This window comes from Saccopteryx bilineata, chromosome 3 (genome assembly GCF_036850765.1).
Source record: "Saccopteryx bilineata isolate mSacBil1 chromosome 3, mSacBil1_pri_phased_curated, whole genome shotgun sequence".
NCBI classification, from domain to species: Eukaryota; Metazoa; Chordata; class Mammalia; order Chiroptera; family Emballonuridae; genus Saccopteryx; species Saccopteryx bilineata.
Window position 1 is genome coordinate 213,351,317 of NC_089492.1, and position 16,930 is coordinate 213,368,246.

The following is a 16,930-nucleotide window of genomic DNA, read 5'->3' on the forward strand; positions in this document are numbered from 1 at the left end:
ATTTCCTCCCTATTACCACATTCATAGATCATATATTTATTTGGAATCCTATTAATTTCTCTTATAGGGTTAAATTATCTACAGCATGCCAAATTACTATTTGGAAAATAGTTGGGTGCCCACCACCCAAAATTTATATAATCAAATTTTCTTCTCAGAATATCTACTCATTATATATATATATATATATATATATATATATATATATATATATATTAGAGAAAGTGTTTTTCAGCTTGTTAAATAATAGAAGTTTCAAATTCTGATTAGTAAGGGTCACAGTGTTGATGGAAGGAAAATTAGACTTGGGCCATGAGACACAAATTCTGTCCTACCATCCACTAAACAAACCTAAAGCTGTATGACCAACATGCTAATTATAAAAGATGCCATCTGTTATTTTCACTCAGACAAACAGGATTAACATGAACTAATAAAGTTGAGATGAGGACAGAACGCAGCCTGAAATTAGGCATAGGGTATTATTAGTCATGGGTGCTAAAGGCAATGAGAAAGAATATATTAGTGGCAAAGAAGGAGGTATGTGGCTAGTGTAAAATACTGCTGTCTACAGGATTGAAACCATTTTGTCTTACCGAGTATATTTTATCTAGCCCTGTGGTTGCTGAAAAATTGGGGAGTTGATTGATTGTACTTCACAACTGATAGACTGTGTGGAATGTACCAAATGTGTATTGATGTAAAACAGCTGTTTGTGTATTTCAATGCCAACATCAAGAAGGCCAAATAAAATTAAGATGCTCTGGCATAAAACAAAAGCACCATTGTAATCATCTGGATGCTTTTTACACATTGTCCTAAGATCATTGTGTAATTGTCTAACTCTCCTGATAAATTCTTCTCTGCCACTGAGCCAGTTCTTTTGAGAAATTAAACATCCATGTTTTACTCTTGAAGGGCTGAATGACTTTTACAAATTAATAGCCATGCAAGGCAGGCACCAGGGCTGGAAAATGGGTACTTCTACATCAACTCTGTTCAGTAGCTTCTCAGGACCCTCCTCCTTAATCCAATGGTGCCTTGGACACCCTCCTTCCATACCTGAGGATGTCAGACAATTCCAAACTGTTTGTTGTCATTGCTTATGTTTCAGAAATGTTTATACATCTGAACAATAAATAAGCTAATTTACTAACTGTCAGCCTCATTGATTTTTGTTTACATAGAGTCAACTAATCAAATATAAGCTTTTTTCAGGAAGAAAGATTCTGGAATACATTAGGAATAATTGGGTTTAAAAGAATCTTGGTCAGACCAACCTTGGTTAAATCAACCTAGTCAAATTTTTCTTGCCTTGTGAAGCTTAAGTTTTTCATTAATTAGAGATAAGGTAGAAATTTAAACTCCAAACTAGACAAATTTGTCTATAAATATTGTATTCTCTAGCAGGCAAAGCGTATCTGAGCCTTCACTCTTAATTCTGCTCTCCAGCACCTTTAAGAGGTTCTGGCTATTTATTTGAAGGTCACAGGAAACTTTCAAAGATAGTCTATAAAACAACATGACAAAATGGCTATAAAGTTAATATTTAATTCAGAGTATTTCTGCCTTCAGATCTTAAAACTTTTCTCTTGAGGGGAAAGTGGACTACGTTATGTTTTAATCATCATTTTAACTTTTTTTTTAATCAACAAGTGTTTATGAAGTTCCTAGGAGGTGCTGGTAAGGTGTTACTGAGACCAGGCTGCCGTGTAAGAAATGACATGACTTCTGCAGATCACCTCTCAGTCCTCTGCCATGATAATAGGAATACTGAACTCAAGGTCATTCCTGCTGCTCTCTGGAGAGGGTTGCCGTGCTTGAGATGGACAGATGAAGCCAATTTCTGTAATCAAGAACCACGAACCGAGAGATAGTCACTGCTTGGGGTCGAGAGGAAGTATATCTGATTGAGAGCAGAGAAGTAGAAAAATTGAAGGTTGAACTGTAGCTTTTTATCATCAAAGTTAAAGATTTAGGATTTGGTTTGACTCGAAAAAAAGGTGTGTAGATCATGGCTTTTGTTCTGCAACTTTGAATCCACTGCAGTGGCAGACAGGCCTAGGGAGGGTTCACCAGCAATTCCAAAGCTGTCATCAGGAAATACGGAAATGGGAAAATATCAGTAAAATAGTTGGATTTACTTCTAGAGTGGAGAAGTACTATATATATGCAGGAATAAACTCTCCACTCACCCATGTTTTTTAATTAAAACAAATTCTTTAATTCTATGTATATGTTGTATTTTTCTTACCCATGTAATAGCATGGTTCGAGGGCCTTTAAAATAAAGTTGTACCGAACTAGTTCAGCAGTTGAGTTTCCTAAAGTCTATGTGTGGGTTCACCTTAATTGCACCTATAACTGCCCCAGGCCATTTTCATTACTTTCAGTCCCATTTGTTTCAAGTAGAATTTAGCTACTATTTTTTAAGTGTTAATTGCCTCATTAACACCACCAGGTTTCTCCCATAGCAATTTATTTCTCTGGAGCAGCAGTTAATTTATCCTGGCCTGAGTGATACCTCTGGCCCTTTGGCACTCTCCAGCTCCCCCTGAGCTACGGAACATTTATACCTAGTCCCAGCTGCTTTTAATTCTTTCACTGATGGCTGTTTCCTCTCAGTGAGGGTTACACTTCAGCTTAAAAGACACAAATTCTTATTATTTAGAGAAGCATTTATTTTTTTTATGTTTCCCAGTTTATTACCATTTTTATTAAATTTATTGGATTGACACTGTTTAATAATATCATATAGGTTTCAGGTGTACATTTCTATGATTCAGATCTGTGTCGTGCATTGTGTGCCCACCACCCAAAGTCATATCTTCCGTCACCATGTACCTGGCCCCCTTTACCCTTTTACCTTCCCTCTGGTAATCACCACATTGTTGTATGTGGTATAAATTTTTGTTTTTATTGTTTATTATTTTTATTCAGTTTTATATAAAAATATACAGAACAGTTCATGAATTTGCATGTCATTTTATTACAGGGGCCATGCCAATCTTCTCTGTATATGTTATGCTAAAGCAAGCAATAGGAAAGCATATGTAAAGAATTAAGTAAAGACAGATTACAAAGTCGCATTACGTAGTTCAATAAATGGCAAGTGTAGGTTGGGGATAAAAGACAAAAGAGGTTATATTTGTGAAGCCCTTACAAGCATCAGGAATTCTAAAAGTATTTGTCATTTGTTCTCATATTTAATATTCACGATATACCTCCATTAGTCAGTCATCTCATTTTCGAAAAGAGGAAATAGGGGTCCAGGCTCACAGCTTCCAGGAGGGAAAAGTAGTATTTGAATCTAGATCTGCCTAACTCAAACTGTTGCACTGTTAGGAGGTTAAAGAAAAGAGTGCTGATAGACTGTTGAGTGAGAACATGATTACAGTCTGGACAAAACAAGAAGGAGGCCAGAGCTGACTGATACTGTGCTCACACCACTGAGTAAGCCTCTATATTTCATCATTTGTGTGCTTGGTACTTCAAGTTCAAATATTATTAGAAGGTAAAACTCTACAAGCAAAACAACCCTAAGACAGAACTCAAAGAGAACTTATTTCCCAAGACTTTTCTGGAGGGCTTCAGACTCAGAACAAACAACTCAGTATAAAAATTTAAGCTTGACCACAGAGATTCCTTAGTACGATATGCTAGATTTTTTTTATTATTATTTAAAGGAACTTTGATCTCCATCCCACTTCAGAAAAGGCTTTAAGTCTCTACAAAGGACTGCTGGAAAAGCAAGGATTTGGATAATGTCCATCCTATTAATTTTGTCATTAATTCTAATGAATCACTCCCATAAAAATGCAACTCTTTCTCTTTGTTTTTGATAATTATTAGAGATAGCAAGATTTGTGATCAAATAATTTTAACTAGGGTAAGTGGCTGCATTACTATCATAAACACACAATGACTACTCTTGATCTCATGTACTAATTAAAAGCTTGAAAACTGAGAAGAGAAAGCACGTTTCTAAGAACAGAACACTCTGAAGTTTCTTTCTTCCTTAGTAATAATAGTAATTGTAGTAGTGAACATTTACTGAGGGCTTTCTATATGCTAGGAATTTTCTAGGTGCTTCAAATGCATAACTATCTTAATTTCTTACAATAACCTTATGTGACAAGTACTATTATAATTCCCATTTAATATATAAGAAGTGAACTTATTCAAAGCCACACAACAATAAGTGGGAGTAGAGCTGGGGTTCAGACCAAACTGAGCTAAGCAAGAACACCATTATATTTCTCAGGATTCAGTTAAGTCTCCAAGTTTACAAAGAGCATATTTTCTAATATTTTGGGAGATATCTAGACCTCCAAGCAGAAAAGAAAATTTAAATAAATTATCAGACTCCCAAAACTACTTGGGAAGAATATCATATGACAGTCTAGAACAGTTCTGTTAAATTTCTGGAAAGAACCACATGGTAAATATTTTAGCTTCTGTGGGCTATGTAGTTGTCACTGTAGCAACCACTCTATTCTGCCATTATAGTGCAAAAGCAGCTGTGAACAGAAAATATGTAAACTAAGTGAGCACTTGTGTGTTTCAATAAAACTTTATTTATAAAAACAAGCAGTGGGCCAAATTGGGTCCAAATGCTGTATTTTGCTGATTCCTGATCCAAAGTATTGGTTTTCTTTTCTTTTTTTTTAAAATTTTTTAAGTTACTGACTTTAGAGAGAAAACAAAGGAGAGAAAGAGAGAGAGAGAAATATTGACTTTTTGTTTCACTTATTTATTCATATTTATGTATTTATTGGTTTATTCTTGTATGTGCCCTGACTGGAAATGAAGCCTGCAACCTTGGGATATCAGGACAACACTCTAACCAACTGAGCCACCTAGCAAGGGTCTCTTTTTCTCCATTAAATTTATTAGGGTGATATTGATTAATGAAAATAAATAGGTTTCAAGTGTACAATTCTATGGAAGACTATTAAGTTTCAATGTATGGTCAGGAGCTTCACTGAGCACTTGTTAGAAATGCAAATTCTTGGGACCTCACCCCAGACACAATGAATCAGAAATACTGGGGGAGGGGCACCTCTGTGTTTAATAAGTCTTCCAAGTGATTCTGATTCATGCTATAGTTTGAGAACCACTGATCTAATGAAAGGAAACTTTTTTTTTAGTATTAAATAATGGAACAGAGATTCAAACCCATGAGTGTCTGAGTCCAATAAATCAGTCTATTTCTACCTGCTTACAGTTGAAGGAATTAGGGGCCAAACAGATTTGAAAGATTTACCCCAGCCTATTATTGTTCCCAATGCAGCATTCCTCCATTCACATAATCTGAGAAATGCAAAGTGAGCAGAAATCCCCTACAAGCACTGTGATTACACCTGAACAGGCAAATTTCAGGACTGCCTGGTATTACGGAAAGCCTCTACTCCTTCCAAGGGAAATGTAACTTCCCGGTCATTACAGCATCAGTTGGGTCTATGAACATAGTGTTGGAATTTCATCCAGCCTGTTCCCAGTTCCTGGATGTAAAAACAAAGAAGTGATCTCAAATGTGTGTTAAAGATTTAATGGAGAAGAAATAAGAGAAATATTTATTGATCTTCTATAAAATGCTAGAAATTATTCTATTTACTTTGTATATATTAACTCAGATAATCCTTTCAAGAACAATGAGGTAAGATGTAATTGCTAGGTGAGAAAACTAAAAGGTAAATAAATGTAACTGAATTCACCAATATCCTACAATTATCTGGACTCTAACTTCGAAGCTCTTTCTTCTTCCCCATACTGCCTGCTGTTCAAGTCCTGGATGCCCCTACTACTTAATGATCTCAGTTGTATATTCATAGTTTTATAATTTAGGGAGCATGTTATATGTCCTTTACCCTAATAGAAATGCAGTATCTCAAAAAATGGTATAGGATTTTTAATATTTATATACTTATTTTTATTTATTTCTTTAAATTTATTGCAATGACATGATTTGCATAACCATACAGGTTTCAAGTGTACAACTCAATAAATATAACACCAGTACACACCACATCGTGCACCCTCCAGCACAAACAGAGACTCTTTCCCCAAGTCCCTTCTATTTGTCTTCTTCCCCCTTCCTTCCTCACCCCTTTCCCTACGGCTATTGCCACCCTGTTGTCTGTCTGTATCTATGTTATATATATAAGCACTGTAGGATTTTATTTGAAAAGCTTTGTGTTTAGCCTGACCAGGCAGTGGCACAGTGGCGCAGTGGCTAGAGCATCAGACTAGAATGCAGAGGACCCAGGTTCGAAATCCGAGCTCGCTGGCTTAAGCATGGGCTCACCACTTGAGTGAGGGGTCACTGGCTTGAGTGTGGGTTCACAGACATGACCTCATGGTTGCTGGCTTGAAGCCCAAAGCCACTGGCTTGAGCAAGGGGTCACTCACTCTGCTGTAGCCCCCAGAAAAGAAAAAAAAAAAGCTTTGTGTTTAAGTTTTGATTTTACCTCCAAAGGAAACATTTTTAATGCAAGTAAAATCAATTTGAATAAAAGCAATTGAATAAGAATGAATGTGAGGGTTACTTATTAATGATCCTCAGAATTTGGTGTTTTGGAACATAATACAAGATCACTTTATTATAACATCTTTCCTTTCCCCCAGTCTCAATGTTTTCTCATACATAACACTTAAAAGTCCTAGCCAGAGACCCATAAAGCAATATTTTCCCCCATGTAATGTTTTCCTGCATATAGAGTTCAAAAAACCTCGTCTCCTGGAAAACATTATAAAGAACTTCCACAGTATTAGAATGTAACTCACACTCCTTAAAGATCAGTAGCATTACTTAAACATATCCCCATGTTTAAAACACTTCTTCCTGTAGTTGTATTTCCATAGTTTATAAATATCATTCCCCTCCAAAAAATTTAAAAAGGAAAATGAAGTGTGAAGTTCCTGACTACAAACCGTATTTTTTAAACAAAATCCAACTAAAGATATTTTTAAAGCTTTGTTTCGCAATGAACTTTTAAAAAATGGAGAAAAAGTGGCCCCCTATTCTATAAGTTATTGTATTACTTTCTGAGGGCTGTCATAAAAAAGTAGCAAGACCTTTGTGGCTTAAAATAACAAAAATTTATTTTCTCATTGTTTTCGAGCCTTAAAAGTCCAAAATTAAGGCGTGGGCGGTACTATGCTCTCTCTGCAACACTAGGGACGGTCTTTTCTGTTACTAGCATCTAGGATACTGCGTTTCCTTGGGGTTCCTTGGCTAACAGCTGCATCATTCCAGGCTCTGCCTTCACCATCACATGGCATTCTTCACTCTGTGTCTGAATCTCCACATCAGAATATCACCCTTTCTCTCACATACAGACACCAGTTACTGGATTTAGGGCCCATCTTAATCCAGTATGCTCATCAAGACTTGATTCTAAGTGCAAAGACCCTCTTTCCAAATAAGACCACATTCACAGGTATTGGGAATTAGGAATGCAACGTAACTTTTGAAAGGACACAATTCAGAAAACTACAGTTATCAAGGAAAAAAAATACACCTATACATTACTTCAGGCATGAGAATAGGCTACAAATATTTTAAAAACCTTTGCTTATACCAGAACTGATTATTTTTAGAAGAAATACTTGGTGTGTGATCAGATTTTTGGTTAATAATCAAATTATGGGTATTCACTGCTCTGGATGACATTTATGAAGTAAGTAGTTGACATTAATAAATATTATCATTCTTATTATTAAAATTCTTATTATCTTAAAATTATATAATAAAAATAATAATAATTATAATCATAAGTATAGATTAAGGTCTATTGTGCCCAGCACATGTGTAATCTTTCAATCCTCATAGTGATCCTATGAAGTCAGTACAATTACTATCCATATTTTACAAATGAAGAAATGGAGACCTGAGACATTACTAGCTTGCCCACTGTCACATAGCGAAGTAGTAAGTGACGAGGCCAGGGTTCTGCAGGTTTTCAATGTTGGCCAATGTCTATTTCTTTGATAAAGAATGCCATTTTCAGTCCATAAAGTCAAGAAAGCACATGAGGGCAGTTTGGACTGAAGATGATGGAATATCAACATGTTACCTTTCATTAGAGTCTCCTATGCCAGAGTAACTGAACAGGTGGTGTTTTCCTGGTGTTAATTCAATAGCAAAGATTTGTCGTGCACACTTTCCATGGGTTAGTGCCAAGTTAGGCCTGCCTAGGCAGTGGAGGAGTGGAGAAAGCATTGACCTAGGATGCTGAGGACCCAGGTTTGAAACCCTGAGGTCGCTGGCTTGAGCACAGGATCATAGATATGACCCCATGGTAGCTGGTTTGAGCCCAAAGGTTGCTGGCTTGAAGCCCAAGGTCACTGGCTTGAAGTCCAAAGGTTGCTGGCTTGAACCCAAAGTTGCTGACTTGAGCAACAGGTCACTAGCTCAGCTGGAAACCCCTTCCCCAGTCAGGGCACACATGAGAAGCAATCAATGAACAACTAAGGTGCCACAACTACAAGTTGATGCTTCTCTCATCTCTCTCTGTTCCTGTCTGTCTCTCATTGGAAAAAAAAAAAGTTAAGCATCAGGAATATTAATTAATTACTTAAGAAAGTAAGCAAATAAGTAAGTAAAATACAGGCTTTAAAGCAGCCAACCCTATAATGGTAAGCGAGTTAGCTAAAGGATATTAAATTATTGCTAATTATTTCTTCTGCTATAACTCTCACAAAAAAAACCGCTGCCTGTTGTTATGCAAACCAAGATGAGTTCAAATTAATATGCATTTATAGAACAAAGAGCAGAACCAGAGATAGTCAGAAACAGGTCATAGCGGGGAGTGGGGGGAAAGGGGAGGAAGGGCAGGAGAAGTAGGAAAAGAAAGTGGAGTGGAGGAGGAAGAAGGAGAGCAAAATTGGTAAACTTGCAGCACCAAAATGTTCCTTCTGATGAAGACCAATATTTAACACATTTAGAAAGGAAGCCTGAGGATACAAATCACCATGGACCTTTGGTTCAAGGTTTCAGCCCCTTTAGCTGCCAACCATGTATGAGGAATGCCATTAACTGGCTGCAGGTGGGAAGTCATCCTACAGACTCATGCAGAAATGGACATGGTGCAATTCCTCTGCCCCTGAATGACTGACTGCCAAAGGAATTTTACATTTAATCACCAATTGCCTTTCATTCTACAACTGGTAAAACAAACTTCTCTAGTGGAATACTGAATGCTCAGAGTTGTACAACAGTGTTTTTACTTTAATTCCTGACTTAGCCCACAGAAACACTGAAATATATTCACAGTTATTGCTCGTGTTCTTCCAGTTGTGTCAGCATCTCAATTTCATAGTTGTGGTTGGTACATTGGAGGTGTTGTACTTCAAGAAGAACACATATGTGGTCCAGGATTATACCTAGACTACTATAGCTGAGAGGTAATACTCATGCAGGGTAGAATTAAAAGACAAAAAGTTTTATCACAAGATTTAATAGATGGTCATTCCCCACTCAGAAAATAGTTCTTTGAGTTTTAATATGTCACTGTCAAAAACAACCTTTTTTTTACTATAATTTTTATTCTAATTCTAAAATAACTCAAGAAGAGTCAAAATTAATGCTATTTATATTTACCTTTAAAGTTTTAAGGAGTATACTTAAAGATAATATAATAGGAAGAAATAGTTTGTGTATGCATAAAGGGTGATCAATTTTAAATGTTAAGTATTAGTGAATTAATAAAACTATTGATATCACTATCTCCAGCCTCTCTCACACCTCCTATGCAACATGAACTAAACCTGAGTTGTCATTAATTCTCCCAAACTTGCTCCTGATCCTAGATTTCCTATGACAGTTAATAGAGGCATCACCATGTAAGACATTAAGGCAAAAAGCAAAGTCATTTTAGACCTGTGGAGGCTTTCTGCTTCTAGATAAGACTGACTAACTGGCACAGGATTATCCTCCTGCCATAAACAACTATAAAACAAAACAGGAAATATGAAGCAACAGTTTTTAGACATTGGATCACATGCAGTACAAAACTAATCACTGAGAGAAGGAAAGCTTACAAGGTCAGCCTCACTCTGCCCTCTCTGGGGACAGTATCTTTACCTGGGCACTGTGGGCTGCAGCTGAAGCAGTAGTAAAGTACATTGGCATTCCAGCCCAATCAGAATAGAGAGACTGAGTCAACTTGTCATTCAGCTGAAACACCAGTTGTCATATTTTATGAGTAAGAACCACACTCTAAAATAAGACCTACTTGATATCCACTTTAACAAAGCCCCAACCTCCAAACTCTTTCTCCCCTGTAGAGATAAATGTGGCCAAGTAACAAGAACTTAGAAACACCTGTACTTTTTACTGAACCATGTTAACAAAATATAATATAAGCCCAAGGCTACCCAAGTTCCATTGAGTGAGCCAGCAATTGAACTACTTCTAGAACAAAAACCAGTACTCTTCAAAAGAAGGTAATAAAATCTGAAATCTCAATCATCTACCAAGTTTTGTATACAAGCAAATATTATTAGACATGCAAAGAACTTACCTAGTCAAGAGAAGATGAACTAACCCCAAGATATTCACATGTTAGTTTTAGCAGGTAAAGACTTTAAAGTCGCTATTATAAATATATTAAAAGAATTAAAGGGAAGTGTGTTCTAATAAGTAAAGCAATACATGGTCTTAATGAGGTAATGGATAAGGTATCTCAGCACAGAAGTAAAAACTATAAGCAAACAGACAAACAAAACCATATGAAAATTCTAGAATGAAAAATTACAACTATAATTAAAATACACCAGCTAAGTTTTACAGAAAATTATGGATAGCATATGACAGAGTCAGTGACCTTGAAAAAATTCAGACATTTTCTAATCTGAAGATCAGAGGAAAAAAGAATTAAAGAAAAATTAACAGTGCCTCAGGACCTGTGGAACAATATCTAATGGTTTATATTACATGTAATAGAGTCCCCAAAAGTGAAGAGAGTGAGAAGAAAACATGTTTAAAAAGTTGATGGCTGAAATTTTCCTAAAATTAATTTAAAACATTTATTTATACCCAAGAAATAAATAATATTAAATAAAGAAAAAATACTATCAAACTGTTGACAACCAAAGGCAGCAGAAATCTGTAAAGGGGAAAAAGTGTTGCATACAGGAGAATAATGAAATAAATAATGGCCAACATGAGAATCATGGGGGCTAGAAGACAATGGAATAATATCTTTACACTGCTGAAATAAAAAAACCTGCCAATTCAGTTTTTGAAGAATTTTGGTAATAGTCTTTAAAACTGCTTATAATGAAAACTTATATTATTAAAAAAAATGATGGAAGATAGTCTTTGGGCTAAAGGGAAATACCACTATGTGGAACTCCAATCTACACTAAGGAATGGAGAACACTGGAAATGGTAAACAAATGGGTTAATATAAAAGTCACTTACCATTTAAAAGAAAAATAACATTTTAAGTGAGCTTGACAGCTATGTCAGAGTAAAGAATATGACAATGACAATAACACAAAAGAAGAACAGGTAAATGGAGTTATACTCTTTCAGATTATTACTTTGTGACATGGGAAGTATGAAGAGTCAGATATAAAGGGTAAAGTGTTAAAATCTTGGACTATAAATAATTTTTTGAATATGCATATTGTTAGTGCTAAAGCAACCATTTAAAAATTAAAAACAAAAAGTTATAGTTAAGAAGCCAATAAAGGAAGTAAATAATATACTAAAAACTATCTGATTAATCCAAATACAAGTAGAAAAGAAGAAATAGAGGAACAAAAATTTAAAGGGACAAATGAAAAACTAATAGCAAGATAATTGGTTATCCATAGCAGTTTTATTAGAAACAACCCAAATGTCCATTAATAAGGAATGAAATCAATAAATTACATATGTATACAATTGAATAAACTCTGAATCAAAAAGAAAAAAAATAGTTCAAACTACAACATGAGCTGAAGCCAGAGAAAACAGTAATTATGATGTGGTTCCATTTATATGAAGTTCTAGAAAAAGTAAAAGTAATTTATAGTGCTAGAAATGAAATCGTTAGCTGATTGAGGCATGGATGGGGGAGGGGATTGACTGTAATGGAGCAGGAGAAAACTTTCTAGGGTGGTAGAAATAGTTCAAATTTTGTCTAGGGTGATGGTTTCATGGTATATACCATCATTTGTCAAAAACATCAAATGACACACTTAAAGTGAATCATTTTAAATTTATCTATGGAGTCTACTCTCTTCTGCTTGCTACGAAAAAAATCTGGGTATCTTGACGCAAGCCCAGGTTCTTTGTAGAATGTTATATTGCTCCCATATAACCATTTGCTGCAGGTTTCCAGGTTTTGTTTGTTTGATTTGTTTTCTGGTAGACACTGATAATTATCTCATCATGTTTTATCTAGAAGAAAACTTCTAGGAATCACACAATGGTAGCTAGTTCCAATGTTATTTAAGTTTCTCTGTATTTTCTGAATTTTTCCCAAGTAAATTTCCATGTGTTGGAACCATCTGGCTTATTTCTTAGCAAAGGAAATACTGCAGTGGTTTCTTAAAGTAATGTTTCCCTCCTGGGAAAGTATCTTTTGCCCTAAATAATGTAGAGAATTGGGAATATTTATAAACCTTTAGAAATATAATTCAAAGAGTTGTTTTGGTTCTTTATATTTTATTCCAATTGCTTTGATCATCCTAGAGCAAACATTTAAAGATTCCTAGAGAATGCAGTATGCCATACCTATTTAAAAGTTGATTTCATTACATAATTTTTCTCCTAATTATCTTAGGTTGATGATTTTATATTCAATTTGGAGAAAATTCTGGTTTGTCCATGTTTAGATAATAATGTCTAGGAATTTGAAATTAATGTTTTCTTATTATTCACTTACTCAGTAGACTTTAATACTTTTTTAAAAATTCACATATACACATTTGGAAAACTGTTTTTACTTAAAAGTCACATAGTGAGTTATGTTTGGTTAATGTCAAAGTTTAATGTGAAAAATAAAACCTATTTTAAAATATTTCTTAAGAAGCTGAATTAGGAAAAGACCTTTATGAGGGACAGCTAGAGTGGGATACTAGGAAGGGGATAAGTGAGTAATCTTTAAAATTTATTTGAATATAAAAGGAATCCTGGAAAGAGTGTAGGCTAGAAGGCATAGAAAAAATAAGACACGTGGAAGAGGAGAAGACCCTCTAAGCTCATCACATTTAAGTTCTTTCTTATAAGTTCTGAAAAAAAAATTGTCATGAAAACAGCTACAATACTTGGGCATGGAATCAGATTTGAGAAAAGGAAGCATTACATTTCTGCCTTCCTGGAATAAATTCTGAGCACAACCTGCCCTGTTCTGATTGTTATTTCCTTCAAAGTCCAATGCCATTTTCCTCTCCTACAGTAGTCCCGTCCTTTGGTGAGCTAGGTCTCTTCTAAACTTCCTAAGCACTATATTGTCACAACACTCATATAACACGGAATGTGCTCCTTTGTACTGTATTTGTGACAAGCTTTATAATCTTTGGAAGGCAATGTTTGTACCTTTTCACATTTGTATCCCTAGAGCTGAGGACAGTGTTAACAGACAGCTCCTCCTCAGTGATGATATTTATTATTGGTAAAGTATAACATGCCCCTCTGATATCTTTCCACCCAACATGACAGCACTTCATACTTATCATACTGTACAATAATGGCCAATTTACTTGGTAGAATTCTCTAGACTGTAGGGTTTTTGAGGGCTCAGAGGATGCTGTATTCAGCTCCTTTCTGTCAGTATCTTGCACACTGCAAGAGTTTAAGAAATATTTACTGGATGAAAATGTGAATGGAAGAACTGAATCAGGAGTCATGAATTTTAGTCCTTTACCACTAATTTCTTCAGAAGTATTGATCAAATGATTTAGCTTCTCTGTATCTCAGTTTCTTCAAATGTATGTATCTATACATATATGTAGTATGTGTAGGATACTCTAAAATTCTATGAATTTTTGATAATGGTGATGACTTAAAATAAAATGTTTATTTAGTTCAAAAGTTGAGTCAATGTGCTAGATAATATCAACTCTTAGCAATTGGTTTTCCTGTCCCTCTCTAAACCTCTCATTACTTGGAACTCTAGGGACCCCTCACAGATCAACACGCCAAAGATTTTGGGGATGTCATTATATCATAAATAACTCTTCATCGGGAAAAGACAGGAGACCCCAAACCCAGGAGAATAGGAATGAAAAAGTGATTAACACCCATAGCTCAAGTGAGACAACCTATCTTGATTTTGTACCAAAGGCTAATTTGCTAAGCATTCTAGGTTCTCTTCCATTATCTGCTCTGGAAGAACATCAGTTAGTTTGAGGAGTTCTACAAATTGATAGGTACAGAGAGGCTGCACATTCTGCATATACTTGTTCAGCACTATGTCACCACACTCCAAGAAGCCCTTTATGTATTACAACTCATTTGATTCTTATAACAACCCCATTTGACTGATAAAGAATCTGAGACAAAGAAAAGGTTATGCAGCTAATAAATGAGAGTGGCAGTGTTCAATACTTACTCCCTGACCCTGAAAGGATGTTAGAATGGTGCAGTATTTATAGAAACCTTACTTTTCTTAGGGGTGGAGATGAGGGTATGTGTGTCAAAAATGAATAATTTAGGCTATAAGACAAGGATTTATTGCCATCATTCCCAAACAGCCTTGCCTATGTGTAGAATATAGAGGTGATCCCCAGAATGCTCGAAAACTGGCTTTGTTTGGAAAGCCAGTTATCATTCTTCTGAGACCAGCATGGGATTACATAAACTGGCAATATAAATTTCATCCAGGTCTGGTGGGTCCTGGGCACGGACCTTGTCTGAGAGGAAGCAGCTGTTCTGTCAGTCAGCGTGATAAGGCAGGTAGGTTTCATTATGAGTTACAGCACCAAATAAAGGACTCATAGGCAAAGGTGGCTCTTTTTTTTCCATCCTAAATATGGAATATTTATCAAGTGGCTCTTTGGAGAGGATGGACTCTGTTGCTTTTTATTTTCCCAGGAATCTTGTGGTTTGGGACAAAAAAAAGAGTAATTCTGGCTTATGTTGTTTTTTTATATTTCTTTATTCATTATGTTCCTATATTCATATTTAATAACTATAAATAAAACTGTAACACACAGAGGAAAACACAGTGGGGAGGGTTGTCTTTAGAAGTGCTGGCAAGCGCATCCCACTGGAACTGAAGTGTTTTGGCCACTATTATCTGAATCTTTCAGCAGGCATTATTTATAAAAGCATCACAGTTTATTATGTTGGCTTATATTCCCAAAATATTTGCAACAGTTTTTGAGTGGGATATGCCTAGCTTTTGACTTGGAAAACTAAGGAAGCCTCATGTATTTCTTTTTAATAAATTCAATCAGTCCTGGAAACCTCAAGTATTAAACAAGTAAAGATCTCTCAGGTTTTGTTAATTCACGTTGTTCTCTGATGAAACAGTAGGTTTTTCTGTATATTTAAATAAATACTCTGAGCATGAAAACCAAATACTCACTAAGGAAAGAATCCCTCCTGTGACATCCAGACAAGTGATTCTCTTGCTTCTGACAACAGTCCCAGGGGCTGGGTAGTCACTTCCAACAAAAGGATTTTTTGCTCCATTTCTTGGACAACTCTAATTTTTTTATTTTCTTATTTTGAGCTGAAATTTTATCCCCATAGATTTCACCTTCATGAATATTCTTTCTTGTGCTTCTTTGTGGGTACCTCCTCCTCTGCCAGGCCCATAAATTTTGGTGTCTCTCAGAAACAAATGTGATTTTATTATTTCATACCCTGTCCTTGGACAAACTATAGTCTCAGGATTCACCTGCAAGGCAATCAGTATATCTCAAGCTCAAACTTTCATGCTGAGCTCCAGGTCAATATATTCAACCACCAACTACGTATATTCACATGGCTGCCTCACCATGTACCTCATATTCAATTTATCTAAAACTTGTTATACCTTTCCTTAGACTCCTGAATTTGGTAAATAAATATAATAAGTACTGGCAATGATACAGAGAAATGTACACAATGAGTGGAAATGTAAATTGGTGCTGCATCTATGAAAAACAGTATGGAGGTTCCTGAAAAAATTAAAAATAGAATTACCAGATGTTCAAGCAATCCCACTTCTGGGTATAAATTCAAAAGAATTGAAAGTAAAAACTGAGGCAGACATTTGTACACCCATGTGTATAATGGCATTATTTACAATAACCAAAAGGTGAAAGCTACCCAAGTATTCATCAATAAATGAATGAAATACATGGATAAACAAAATGTGGTACGTACATAGAATCTGTTAGCCTTAAAAAGGAAGGAGATTCTCACACATGCCACAAATTGACAAACCTTAAAAACAGTATGCTAAGTGAAATAAAAGCCACAAAAAAGACAAATACTGCATGATTTGACTTAGAAGAGGTACTTAGAATAAGTAAATTCATAGACACAGAAAGTAGAATAATGGTTTGTAGGGATTGGTTGGAGGGGGAAGTAGGGAGCTCATGTTTAATGCTTACAGAATTTCAGATTGGGAAATTGAAAACAGTTCGGGATTGGATGGTGGTGATGGTTGTACATCAACATGGATGTATTTAACACCATTGCACACTTAAAAGTAGTTAAAATGGTCAATTTTATATAATACATATTTCACTACAATTAAAAAAAATAAAGATCCTATAGAACCTAATTCTTAAATATGTGTTTTTGTCAACTTGAGCAACCCTAAATTACTTGTAGCTCCTCAAACATACTAGGCTCTCTCATGAATCAGTGCTTTCTTGTCTGCTGCCTGGTCATTTCTTACTTCTTCTTGTAGTCACTGTTCAAATCTAGGGTGATTAACCACCACCGTGGTCTGCCTGGAACTGAAGGGTTTCCCAGAATTTTCGACTTTTAATGCTTA

General features: G+C 35.5%; 1 non-coding gene across 1 annotated transcript; it reads right to left on the reverse strand.

Moving 5' to 3' along the window:
• Nucleotides 1-2,949: 2,949 nt before the first annotated feature.
• On the reverse strand, nucleotides 2,950-3,051 carry LOC136332766 (U6 spliceosomal RNA). The gene has a single exon (XR_010730910.1). It is a non-coding gene; the product is annotated as a U6 spliceosomal RNA (small nuclear RNA).
• Nucleotides 3,052-16,930: the final 13,879 nt, after the last annotated feature.